The 13166-nt window shown below is 37.7% G+C and overlaps 1 pseudogene; it reads right to left on the bottom strand.

Annotated features, from left to right (window-relative positions):
- Positions 1-611: 611 nt before the first annotated feature.
- On the bottom strand, positions 612-1205 carry LOC102252682 (annotated as a pseudogene).
- Between the last annotated feature and the right edge of the window lie 11961 nt (positions 1206-13166).

Below are 13166 nucleotides of genomic sequence, written 5' to 3'. Positions count from 1 at the left end.
TATCATTTGAGAAAGAGCCATAGTCAACATATCAGAAAACAGATGAATTCTTTCTTTTCATGCTATTCACTTTTCATTCTAAATTGGCTTATCCTCTTTACCTTTTCATTTTAACATTTGCATTAACAACATAATGAAGCCATGTTAGTATACATTTAAAACATTCCCAGAAAGTCGTGATTCCTCTCCTATCACACAAATACTCATCAGCTGACTCTATAGTGATGTCTTTTGTTTCAGAGAGCGTTAGCAATGCTTAAAGTGGTAATAAAAATGGGTGGCATTTAAATCTTATTCTTATCAGGCCAAGACACTGAAGGAGGACCCTGGGACCCTGGAAGAGAAGGCATCTCTGTCTGCTGAAGAACTATTCTGTTTGCACCAATCAGAAATAGAGGTGTACAAAAGCAGGAGAGCTTCTCCTGGTAGCTTGTAGAAGAGCATCTACCTTCCAGTGTGAGCGAAAGGCAGTTCAAATAGTCTAGGACCTGACAATTCCTACGTTATCATGGATTTTGTTCATATTGCTTTATGAAGGCCAGCTCACTATAGGAACAGTACAGCACCACTATATTCTCTAACCAGTCCCCTTTGACCTGTTCCCTCTAAACTCACACCCTGGCCAGCTCATTCAGGACCTCCTGATAGCGCAGGTTCTCTCTCTGGCCAAAGACCCCAGTCCCATAGCGGGCTGTCTCATAGGCATCCAGCTATGAGATTGATACCCATCCAGGGTATCATGAGGGCCTTGCGCACACCCTTGAAAGGAGTACTAGTGTTTCGAAGATCTAACAGGCACGAGCGAAAACCCCTGTCCGTTCAGGAACGGGGATGCCGGCCTTCAGCATGAAATGGGATTTCAGAGGCATGCATGGCATCTAGAGCTTTCATCCTGTATAAATAGTTGTAGCAACTCTGATTTCCCTGGGCGTCCAGCTGCAGCAGTCTTGCATCATCATCTGCAAGGCGCAGGGTTCATACTTGATATCCTGAACCCTGGATAGTCGAATATCAATCTCCCCTTGGGGGCATTGTGTCCCACAGGGACGTGAGGTCCCCTTCGGGATTTCATCGCAAAGCTCATGATTTGCCTTTTCACAAAAATAAATAGCAGCACAAACACCAGGCTCCCGCAGGCCATCACCAGCAGGACATTCACCCCCGACAGCCAGTTATGCCGGACGCCATGGCCTCCCCACCCCGCGCAGAACTTCTGTTCACCCCGCTGCCCTGCCCCTTCAGCCGGGCCCCTCCGAGGCAAGGTCGCCTGGGTTCTCTGATGCCGACAGGCCACCCCCTTAAGGGGAAAGATCAAGGCTGACCCGACCAGAAAACATAGCAGATCACTTGTCCAGAATCTTTTAAATGCTAGGGATAGAAGCCCAATCCAAGCGACTTAAATTAATTGTGTTAGTTACCTATTGCGATGTAATAGATTGCCCCCAAAACATACCTTCTTAAAAGAACACCCATATGTTCTGTGGGCCGGGAACATGGGCACAGCTCAGCTGGGTCCTCTGCGTCCTGGTCTCTCCCGGGGCTGCGATGAAGGTGCCAGCACGGCCTCCCATGACCGTTCCAATGTGAAGGGATTGCGTGTGGGGGATAGGGAGTAAGTCTGGGTACAGCTAGAGGGTCAGGAAGAGGATGGACTAGGATGAACGAAGCATCAGGACCAGCAAAGACGACAAAAACAGGCAGGCCGGAGACGCTGCTGCGGACGCTCCTCCCCCAAAGCCCGATTTCACGTGATCTCGGGAGTCTGGCGAGTCCCGCGATGAGAAACACCTGGGCACCCTGGTTGACAGGTTCATCGTATGCTGGACTTGTCAGTACATGATCCGGCTTACACCACCGTCCTAGCAAATTTCCGTCCTCATGGAGGCCCCGCCCCAGTCAGTCTCCTGGTCCCTGCCAGGTGGAGGGAACTGGGTTCGACTATCTGCTGTGAAAGAGCAGGGACTCCGGACGGACGCAGCATTCCAATGGCAGCAGTCAGCTCCTGGGGCTGAAGGCTCGCCCTCCTCCCTTGCTGTTGCCCAGAGATTGCTTCGTTATTCAATGCTTGACCTCACCCACCTGACAGCTTGCGTCTTCAAGGTGCAGGCCCACATGGCAATAGAGGAGTATGCCATTAAGACAGAGGTCAGTCTTTTGTAAACAAATCGTGGAATTGACACCCATCACCTGTGCTTTATGCTATTCATTAGAAGCAAGCCCTTAGCCCACATTCAAGGGGAAGGGATAACACAAAAGCATGGATACTAGGAAGCTGTATTATTGCTCACTTCCTGAAATTGGATTCTTGAGGGCCATGTTTGAAGTCTGCCACAAAGATTCACTCATGTAATTGAAAAAGTGAGGGGTAGCTTGTCTTCCGACACAATTGGATCCTGCAACTTAAAAGATGCCAGCAGCATGGACTCAGAGTAGTAGATGGATGCTGCCTCAAAGAACAATAGGATGCTGGTCCCCAAAGAAGGGGCAAAGGATTCTGGGCATAAACAAAACAACAGATGAGTCAGACTGTCCTACCTTAACAGAGTAGATCTATAGCATTTGAGGTTTTGCTGCTTAATGATAGTTCATGGATTCTGAACATGCCATTATGGCCACACAGGGACAAATCAGACATCTTTATGACAGAATTCCTACTATGTGTTAGACTGTGCTAGGTGCTTTACATATATGATCTCATAAAAACACTTGCAGCAACCCTATAAAGTCAGCATTGTTTCATTTTTTATACAGAAGGAACTATCTTCTGACACTTAATTTTGAATCAAAGCCATATTGACTCCAAAGACAGTGCTCTCATGCTACCATATACCTGCCAGAATATACAAATATTTTAAAATCATGTTATATTTTACACTTATAGGAATAAGAAACTAGTATGTACTTATGTTTTAATATTAAGTTTGGTTTAATGTCTTGCATAGTCTATAGTTTAGTAACCAAATTATTGAAATAAATTTCTTACCTAGAGGATTTGAGGCACTGAAGTATAAAATTGGAGTAAGTTAAAAAATTGAAATAAAAATAGAAAAAAAGGCAAGGAAAAATGAAGAAATAAAGTATTAAACAGTGCTCTAGTCAAATTTGAACTTACCAAATAATTGTCTGTTATTTTTCTTTTTTTGTTTGTTTTACATTTTTTGTGTACCCATTTATATGATGAATATGGAAAAATGTAGTGAGGAAGGAGAACATATGCTTGCACCTGATAACACATGGTAGGTACCAGATAAGTGACTAACTGTAGAACAGAGACAACAATTCCCTATGACAATTATTTTTATCTCTTTGAACCTCAGCTTTCTCATCTATAGAGATAATATAACCAGAAGAGTTATGTAAAGAATAGAAATAATGTATATAAAGCAAACTGTTTAACATGTAATTTGTGCCCAATAAGTTTTTCCTGTTGTTATCCAAACAAATTAAAATATTGCCTGACATAGACTCACAAAGTAAAGAATTTAAATGGGCCTAGTTTATTATTATTTAGATATCTCTAGATCAAGAGTTTTCAACTGGTGTACTGCAAGTATTTTTAAAACATGCAATACCTGACTATTTAGTCAGGGGCACTGACCTCTTTTTCCTTAGATTGTCAAATAAAAAAATGACAACAGGCAGCACATCAATAGCCATCTGGTGTGAATGAATCAAAATGATTCCTATGTTTTTTGTCAGATTGGCAAAAAATATATTTTTTGGTGTGCTGCAGAATCTTAGTAATTAGTTTATGTGTGCCATGAGATGAAAAAGGTTGAAAATCGCTGATCTAGATGGACTGTTACTCATTTCTTAGAAGTTTCTGGGTTTACCCATCATGTGGAGTGGTAATTATTTAAAGATTTTGCAGTGTCTTGAAGTTAATATTTTGTCTGCGCAAAGGAATTCTGTATCTTTTGGATCTTGAATGGAGGCAGAGCCAGTCTCCCATATGAAAAGCGAAGACACTGGCTACCTCTTTCCTAGCTTTCCATGGAGCTGGGCATGGGCTTGGGGGAATTTTAAGCCAAACTTGAAGGAAGAGAGGCAGCTGTCCATACGGAGATTGAGGGAAAGAGCATTCCAGGAAGGGGGAAGAGCCTCTCCAAAGGCCCTAGGGCCGAGGTGCTTGGTGTTTTTGAGGAACAGCAAGGAGGTCAGAGTGCCTGGGGCACTCAGACATATGTTACACACATTATTCCAAGGCCCATCTAAGAGAAGAAGAAACGGGGACCCAGAGAGGTTGTGACTTGCACAATAAGTGGCAAAAACCAGAACTCAGAAGCTCCTCTTCTGAACCCAAGCCCTGTGTTTTTATCAAGATGCCATTCTGTGTCTACTTCCAGATTGCCTTAACATTTTCTCTACCTGTGAGGTATTCTTTGTTAAACTTAGCAGACATTGGGAATCGCACCTTCTCAGGTTGCATTGAATGCAGCACAAAGTTCAAATAGACTCATTCTAAATACTTTTGACAAATTGTTCTAACAAGAGACTTTTCTTTCTGCTTTACCATCATAGATTTGGCTGAATTTATTAATTTAATAGGAATATTTTAGAGTAGATTTGTCTGATTATCAAGCAGATTAGCAAATACATTTTATACTTGTGTTATATTATTTATTATAAAGCCATTTAAAAATGTTGCATGAATTTAAATTACTTATATATTCAAACATCCAACTGAGGAGACAAAGGTTAAAGTTGTATTCAATAGTTGAATTCACTCAGAACATACTGTTATACAGACACACACATGTGTATTACCCATTACTAATGAGTACTCAAACCAACAACTAATTTTAAAATACCTAATGAAGATTTAAATGGGCTTTTATTGATAATATAACATTATAACAGGTGATTTAACTTGTGTTGTTTTTAAAAATGTAATCATTAAATATTCATGACATATTATACTTTATGAGACTTTAATACTCATACCAAAATCATATGGTGAAGATAAAATGCAGACAAAGAGTCTGGGTTCCCACAGCCACCGACCCCTAAATGACCTGCTAATAAATGCCAGATTCTCATCTTGTAAAACTCCTATGGGAGAATAATAAAGGATGAACATTTGGCCCAACATTTATTTTTATAAAACAAGCACCTTTAGTTTTCTTTCAGAAGAGTCATTTTCCTGCTTTTATAAAGTCTGTGGTCCTTTATGAAAATGTGTACCTCATGTCACACAGCTAGAGCCATAAATCTAGGCAGTTACACATGGAAGTTCAGACATCCGGCCTGGCCAATCTAGATGATTTAAATTAGAGTTGATATTTACACTTCCATTTTCCTAGCTCCTAGTTACATAATCCTTCATTTTTCTTGGACCATAGCTTTGCTTGTGAAATTTTAGGAAATAAAGTTATATAGATTCAAAAAAGAAATATAGTAAATATAATCAGTCTTGTGATTAGTAATTGCTATAAGGCCAGAAATTCTCAAACATTTATTTTTATTTTTTTAAGTTTTTATCTAGGGCAGGGGTCCTCAAACTTTTTAAACAGGGGGCCAGTTCACTGTCCCTCAGACCGTTGGAGGGCCAGACTATAGTTAAAAAAAAAACAAACTATGAGCAAATTCCTATGCATACTGCACATATCTTATTTTGAAGTAAAAAACAAAACGGGAACAAATACAATATTTGTATTTGCATGTGGCCCACGGGCCGTAGTTTGAGGACCCCAGATCTAGGGGGACTAGAGAACAGATTGGTATACTCACAGCAATGAAGAGAATAATGAGGTTGTGGTTAATACAAATATAAACCTAAAATAAATATATCAAAGATACTTATAGGTGAATCAAAATTAAAAGGTCAAGAATAGGTGTACCAAGAGGTATCTACAAAACTCTAAGTGCTTCTCTCCCTTAAGAAAAGCAGCTTCTGTAGTGTTTTTGGTTAATAAGTGCTATGGCTCATGCCACATAAGTTTATATAAACTTTGGTTATTACTCAGAGCAAGAATTTGTCCTGGAGCTACAGGCATAACCTCAATATAGACATTTAATCTTCCTAAGGTGACAAGGTAAGAAAATCTTGCCCCATAGATTAGATGCTCCATATTGGATAATGGGAAATCTGCTCAATTACATTCTATCTGGGAGAAAAAGAGTGCTAATTGCATTTTAAAAGTCAAATGATTATCATTTCCTGATTTCCCTAGTTTTTAGATTCTGCATGTGATTTCCTAGGCATGTTGGTGTTTGAAGCTCCAGAACATAGATATGTATGAGCTACTTTATTCCTAATATCTTTTTAAAAAACGTATCTTTATTATTGAAAGTATTACAGATGTCCCCTTGGTTTGCTTGTTTTCCCATTGATCCCCTCCTCCCTGCACCCACTCCTCCCAAGCCTTCACCACACTATTTCTGTATCCATGGGCTATGCATATCCTATACAATAAAAGGGTAATATGCAAATTGGCCATCCAGACAACCATCTGGATGACCATCCAGGACTACACTATGACACTCACCAGTGCCAGGCCAGCCAAGGCAGGTGCGATGCTATTTGTTGGAGGCCTGGCCATTGCCCCATGATCGCCCTGCAGAGGGAGGCCCAGAACACCAGCTGGTGGGGCGATCAATTGGGGGGCTCCATGATTACCCCAAAGAGGGAGGCCCAGGCCACCAACCGGCAGTCTGTGGTGGGTGGGCGGGGCCTCCCTCTGTGAGAAAAGCCCAGGTCCTGGGTGCTGGTGGCTGGAGGGAAGTAAGGCCTACTCTTGCACAAATTTTGTGCATCGGGCCTCTAGTCTATATATATATATATATAAAGCTAAAATGCTAAGTGTCCCCCCTACTGTCCGACCAGTCACTATGATGCACAGTGACCACCAAGGGATAGATGCTTAACACAGGAACTGCCGAGCTACAGTGACTTGGCAGCAGCTGTCCTAGAGTGACACACCCCAAAACTAGAGAGGAGGGAGCCAAATTCCTCACAGGGCCATAAAATTACACCTTCAGCCATGGGTTATGTTGTTGGGACACTGTTGGCCCTGAATCTGGTTTACTGCACACTTGCATTTGCATTCCATACCCTGTACAACAGCAACTTTGCAGAGTGCCCTCTTGCACTCTGGGACCCCTCAGGGGATGTCGGACTGCTGGTTTCTGCCCGATCTCTTCAGACTAGGCAGAGAGACCCCCACCTGCCAGAAGGACCCTGCTCACTCCACAGATGCCCTTCGAGCCCCAGTGTCGCCCCAGGTGCGGCCGGCTGGGGAGGGACTGTGGGAGGTTGGCTCCAGGGCATGTCCAGCCCATCTTGCCCAGTCCTGCCCCGCTGTCCACCTTCTAATTAATTTCCTTTTAATGTGCATGAATCTGTGCACTGGGTCAATTAGTATGCATATAAGTTTCCTCTGAAAATCATCAGTCTGTTCATGGTTTTATGTGTCTCGATCTGTTTTGTTCATCAGATTATTTTGTTCATTAGATTCCACATGTAAGTAAGATCATGTGATACTTATCTTTCTCTGACTGGCTTATTTCGCTTAGTATAATAATCTCCAGGTCCATCCATGTGATTGCAAATGGTAAGAGTTTCTTCTTTTTTTTACCTCCACATAATATTCCATTGTGTAAAGGTACCACAGCTTTTTGATCCACTCATCTGCTGATGGGCACCTGGGCTGTTTCCAAATCTTAGCTATTGTGAATTGTGCTGCTATGAATATAGAGATGCATATATTCTTTCTGATGGGTGTTTCAGGTTTCTTAGGATATATTCCTAGAAGTAGTATCACTGAGTCAAATGGGAGTTCTATTTTTAATTTTTTGAGGAAACTCCATACTGTTTTTTTTACAGTGGCTGCATCAGTCTGTATTCCCACCAGCAGTGTACTAGGGTTCCTTTTTCTCTATAATTTCACCAAGACTTGTATTTTGTTGATGGTAGCCATTCTGACAGGTGGGAGATGATACCTCATTGTTATTTTAATTTGCCTCTCTCTGATGATCAGTGACTTTGAGCATTTTTTCATATGTCTCTTGGCCATCTGAATGTCACTTTGGAGAAGTGTCTATTTAGGTCCTTTGCCCATTTTTTAATGGGATTGTCTGTCTTCTGTTTGTTAAGTTGTATGAGTTTCTTATATATTTTGAAATTTCACTCCTTATGAGATGTATCATTGCCATATATATTCTCCCACACAGTGGATTCTTCTTTCACTTTGTTGATGGTTTCTTTTGCTGTGCAGAAGCTTTTTAGTTTGATGTAGTCCATTTGTTTATTTTCTCCTTACTTCCCTTTGCCCTAGGAGATGTAGTGCTAAACATATTGCTACAAGAGATGTCTGAGATTTTGCTGCCTATAGTTTCTTCTAAGATTTTTATGGCTTCACAACTTACATTTAGGTTTTTTATGTAATTTGAGTTTATTCTTACATATGCTGTATGTTGGTGGTCTAGTTTCATTTTTTGGCATGTACCCGTTCAGTTTTCCCAGCACCATTTATTGAAAAGATAGTCTCTTGCCTCCTTTGTCACAGTATTAATTGAGCATAATGGCTTGGGTCAATTTCTGGAGTCTCTGATCTGTTTCATTGATCTATATGCCTGTTCTTGTGCCAGTTCCAGGCTTCATTGAGTACAGTGGCATTGTAGTATAACTTGATATTTGGTATTGCGATTCCTCCAACTTTGTTCTTCTTTCTCAAGATTGCTGTGGCTGTTCAGGGTATTTTAGTTCCATATAAATTTTTGGAGTGTTTGTTCTAGATCTGTAAAATATGCCATTGATATTTTAATATGGATTGCATTTAATCTATACATTGCTTTGGGTAGTATGGACATTTTAATGATGTGAATTCTACCAATCCATGAACATGGTATATTCTCCCACTTGTTTATATCTTCCTCTGTCTCTTTTTTCAACATCCTGTAGTTTTCCAAGTACATGTTTATTACCTCCATGATTAAGTTTATTCTTAGGTGTCTTATTTTTTTGTTGTTGCTATGGTAAATGGGATTGTTTGTTTAGTTTCTCTTTCTGAGAATTCATTATTGGTGTATAAAAATGCCATTGATTTCTGGGTGTTAATTTTGTATTCTGCTACGTTGCCAGATTCATTTAATAAATCTAGTAGTTTTTTTGATGGAGTCTTTAGAGTTTTCTATGTACAATATTATGTCATCTGCAAATAAAGACAGTTTTACTTCCTCCTTTCCAATTTAGATGCCTTTTACTTTTTCTTCTTGTCTGATCACTGAGGCTATTACTTCAGTGGGTACTATATTGAATAATAGTGGTGAAGGCAGACATTCCTATCTCATTCCTGTTCTTAGATGAAATGGTTTTAGTTTTTGCCCAATGAGTATGATGTTGGCTGTAGGTTTGTCATATATGGCCTTTATTATGTTGAGGTATGGTCCATCTATTCACACTTAGCTGTGAGTTTTTATCAAAAAAAGGTGTTGGATTTTGTTGAATGCTTTTTTTGTGTCAATTAATTTGATCATGTGATTTTTGTCCTCTAATTTGTTTATGTGATGTATCTCATTCTTGATTTGTGAATATTGTATCAGCCTTGCAATCCCAGAATAAATCCCACTTGGTCATGGTATATGATCTTTTTAATGTATTGCTGGATTTGATTAACTTATGATGAGGTCACCATAGCTACTCCATGAGAGTCTTTTCATTATAGAAGAAAGCGCTAGTTCTTGATGGCAAAAAGTGTTAAATAGATTAGGGATTGGAGAGAAAGAGAAAGAAAGAGAGCAGGGGGAGGGGAGAGAGAGCTAGAAAGAGGAGGAGGAAGCAGGGGAGAAGGAGAAAAATAGAAGGAAAAGAAGAGGAGGCCTGTTGAGGAGGCCTTAGGGGAGAGAGAAGAGTAAGAAAGAGAGGGAGAATGAAAAGAAAGTTACAAAAATGAAAATACTGCCCAGTGACTTTTATGCCCCCTTCCCCCCCGAAAAACCCCCAAATTCCAAAATCCATGAAGAATACTAACCTAATATACTATAATATACTAGTAGTATATTAATACTAATATACAATATAATAATACTAAGATACTATTAGTGGTAGTATATTGTCTAATGTATAATATTACATACATCAGGATATAGACTCCTTTATGCCCAGATCCAAAATAATAATCAATTATAAAATGAAGAAGTTATTTTCATTGAAATGAATAAAAATGCAACATGCATATAATTATTAGTTTTTAATATTTTCATAATCATTTCAGCCAATGTAATATTACTTAAAATAAAAATAATAGATATAATGATTAGCTGAGGAAGGTAAAATATATTTTCTATATAATTTGCTTATATTAGCTGAAAATTTTTTTAAACTTGTACTTTATAACTCATAGAAGATTCCAGTATACACTAAAAATGAAAGAGAATGTTTCATAGAAGACTTTTCTCATTAATATAAGTAACATAAAGCTGTGAAGAAAGAAAACTTAATGAGATGTATGGTAGAAGCATCTGAAGCAAATTATTTATTTGCAGAGTAGGTACTAAAGAATGGAGTGAATGGAGAAATGTTTTGTGTTCCTGTATAGAAATGTTGAATATTATAAAGATAACAAGTTTTCCTAAATTAAATCATGTTAGAAAAAATAACAAAAAACAGGTAAAAATAAAAATTAAAGAAATTACTGAGAATCGAACCACCCCACTGTCATTATCTTAGTATAAACTTCTATCTCTCTCCATAATCTTTCAAAAAATTATACTATAAATGATATTTTCTTGTATCATTTTATAAAAATAAGTATATTATGGTCAACCTTTCAGGTTAAATAAATTAGGAATTATACAACTATGAATAGCTGAGATAACAAATAAAAATAATTTGAACAAGGTAGAACTTTACTTATTAATTTATTTCTGGAAAAAATGAATAGAGGAAAAAAGTCCAAGATTGGTATAATAGATTCTTGATATTATCAATATTCTAGTTTCCTTTTATATTTTATCTTTATTGTCCTTAGTAGGAGACTATCTTTGCAGTTATTTCTCAGGCTATCCAGACATTTCATTTATATTTTAGGCTGTAAGATAATGAGAAGGGCCCTTTCTAGTCTAGAAATATATGAAAATAGTTTCAGCCGCTGTAGTATGAAAGTCTAAATTAGACATCGGAATATCAGTAAAATTCTATAGTCTTTATTTCTAAAGAAGTGATATACCCATACACTGCAGAAAATTAGATAAATTAACAATTTAAAAAATTCTTATAAAGTAATAACAAAATTCAATATACTTTTATCACATTTTTTATAATAGAAGAAATTGGAAATTAATTTTATGCTTAGTAAGAGAGAGATTTATAAAATTTATGGGAATATTCTATAAACATAAAGATTGAGGTTTTGGAGAATTTTCAATGAGTTAGAGTTGCTTTCTGTAATGATTATATGACTAAAGCAAATAACAGGATAGAAATTTGTGGTCTCCATCTAGTAATATGTAGATGTACAAAAAAATCAGTGAAGAATTATAAAATATTGTTACAAATATTCATCTCTATTTGCTGGAATTTACTTTGATTCTTATTTTCTTATTTCTTCTATACTTTCTAAATTTTCTACATGATTACTATATGTCTTCTATAATTTGAAAAACATTTATAAATTATAATAACTCACATCTAGGTGCAATTTACTAGTAAAACTTCATTGGTTTGACCATAAATCTCAAATATATTTTACTTTAACACTTTACATATAATCTATATTTGTGTGTTCTAAGACTTTGGATATATATATATATATATATATGAAATTTTCTTGGTGAATTTGAGTACTATATTTATATTTGAAATGTCATTCAAAGCTGTATCAGAAAATTCTGGTTTGAGTAATGATTAGAAACTGGAATAAACAAAGCTAAGAAAATAAAATCTTCACTGTTAGTCCACTGGCAATGATAAATAAATAGAAGACGTTAACCCACCCTTAGAGTGAGGGAGAGGATAATAGTCTACAATCCGATTCATGGTAGCACATGAAAAGGTGATAATACTCAGAAGGAAATACCCAGGAGGCTGGATTCTAGGCATGTGGGTTCTCAGCATATGAAAAATTCCTACTCTCAAGTGCAGCACAGAAATTCTTGAGTCATCAATTGTCAAGATACACTGGGACAATATGTTTATCAGTAGTAAACAGTATGAATAGATTCCCAATAAGTTTTGGGGTCTCCCTGATGCTCTGGTCTGGTATAAGAACTCATGAAGTTTGCACACCTGGCATATTGGAGAGGAGCTTTGATAAGGACTGAATCTGAATTTCCTGCTTTCTCTTCAAGATGAGACTCTCAGTATATCCATTCTACCATATACTGTTGTGTAGTTGCGTTCTTTAAAACTTTAGAAAGCACTATTCAGAAAGAATGTCCAACATAAGTAGGAGCTCCACATGCATCTTTCTCTGACTTGATATTGTAACCTCATTCTTTCTGCCTTACATACTACACTTCAACAGCCATTACCTTCTTTCTGTTTCTTAAACATGTGCTCACCATGCAAAAGGGCCTTTATATTTGCTGTCCCTGCTGATAGAATGCTTTACCAAAATATTTACATGACTATCTCCTCATTATCCACGTTTCAGTTCAAAATGTAACATTTCCATAGACATTTTTCATGTTCACTTAACTGGCATCATTTCAATGATTCTTTACCACATCTCTCTACTTTAATGTCTTCAGAATGCTTACAACTATCTGAAATTACCTTATATATACTTGCTTGTTGATTTCTACACTGTAATACAGGGTTATAAGAGCAGAGCCATTATCCATAAAACCCACTGTTTCATCCACAATACCTAGAACCGTGCACAGCAGATAAAAGGTGTTCAATTATCATTTGTTGAATGAAAGAAGGAATGAATACATAAATTGCAATTACCTTGAAACTTAAGATTATGTCAGGTTTTAAATACTGTGAAAGGAATCCCTCTGCTCTCCCATCACATCTATAACCACGTTCCCCTATTATATGTAAACATTATATAAAATGTTTTTGTCTTATGTTGTGCTCTCTTGGTCTGCAGGATGACTACAGAGAAGATAAAAGTGGGTCCCAGGGCAGGGTGTTAGAGTTCTATCAGCTTTGACCTTGGCATGCTGTTGAAGAAGTCCTTGGCATAAGGAAGGAACAAATTTGTTGTTGGAATTTTTTA

Source organism: Myotis brandtii, unplaced genomic scaffold, assembly GCF_000412655.1.
Source record: "Myotis brandtii unplaced genomic scaffold, ASM41265v1 scaffold230, whole genome shotgun sequence".
In the NCBI taxonomy this organism is placed as follows: domain Eukaryota; kingdom Metazoa; phylum Chordata; class Mammalia; order Chiroptera; family Vespertilionidae; genus Myotis; species Myotis brandtii.
Note: the sequence above shows the minus strand (reverse complement) of the source record. Positions and strands in the feature narration are given on the sequence as shown.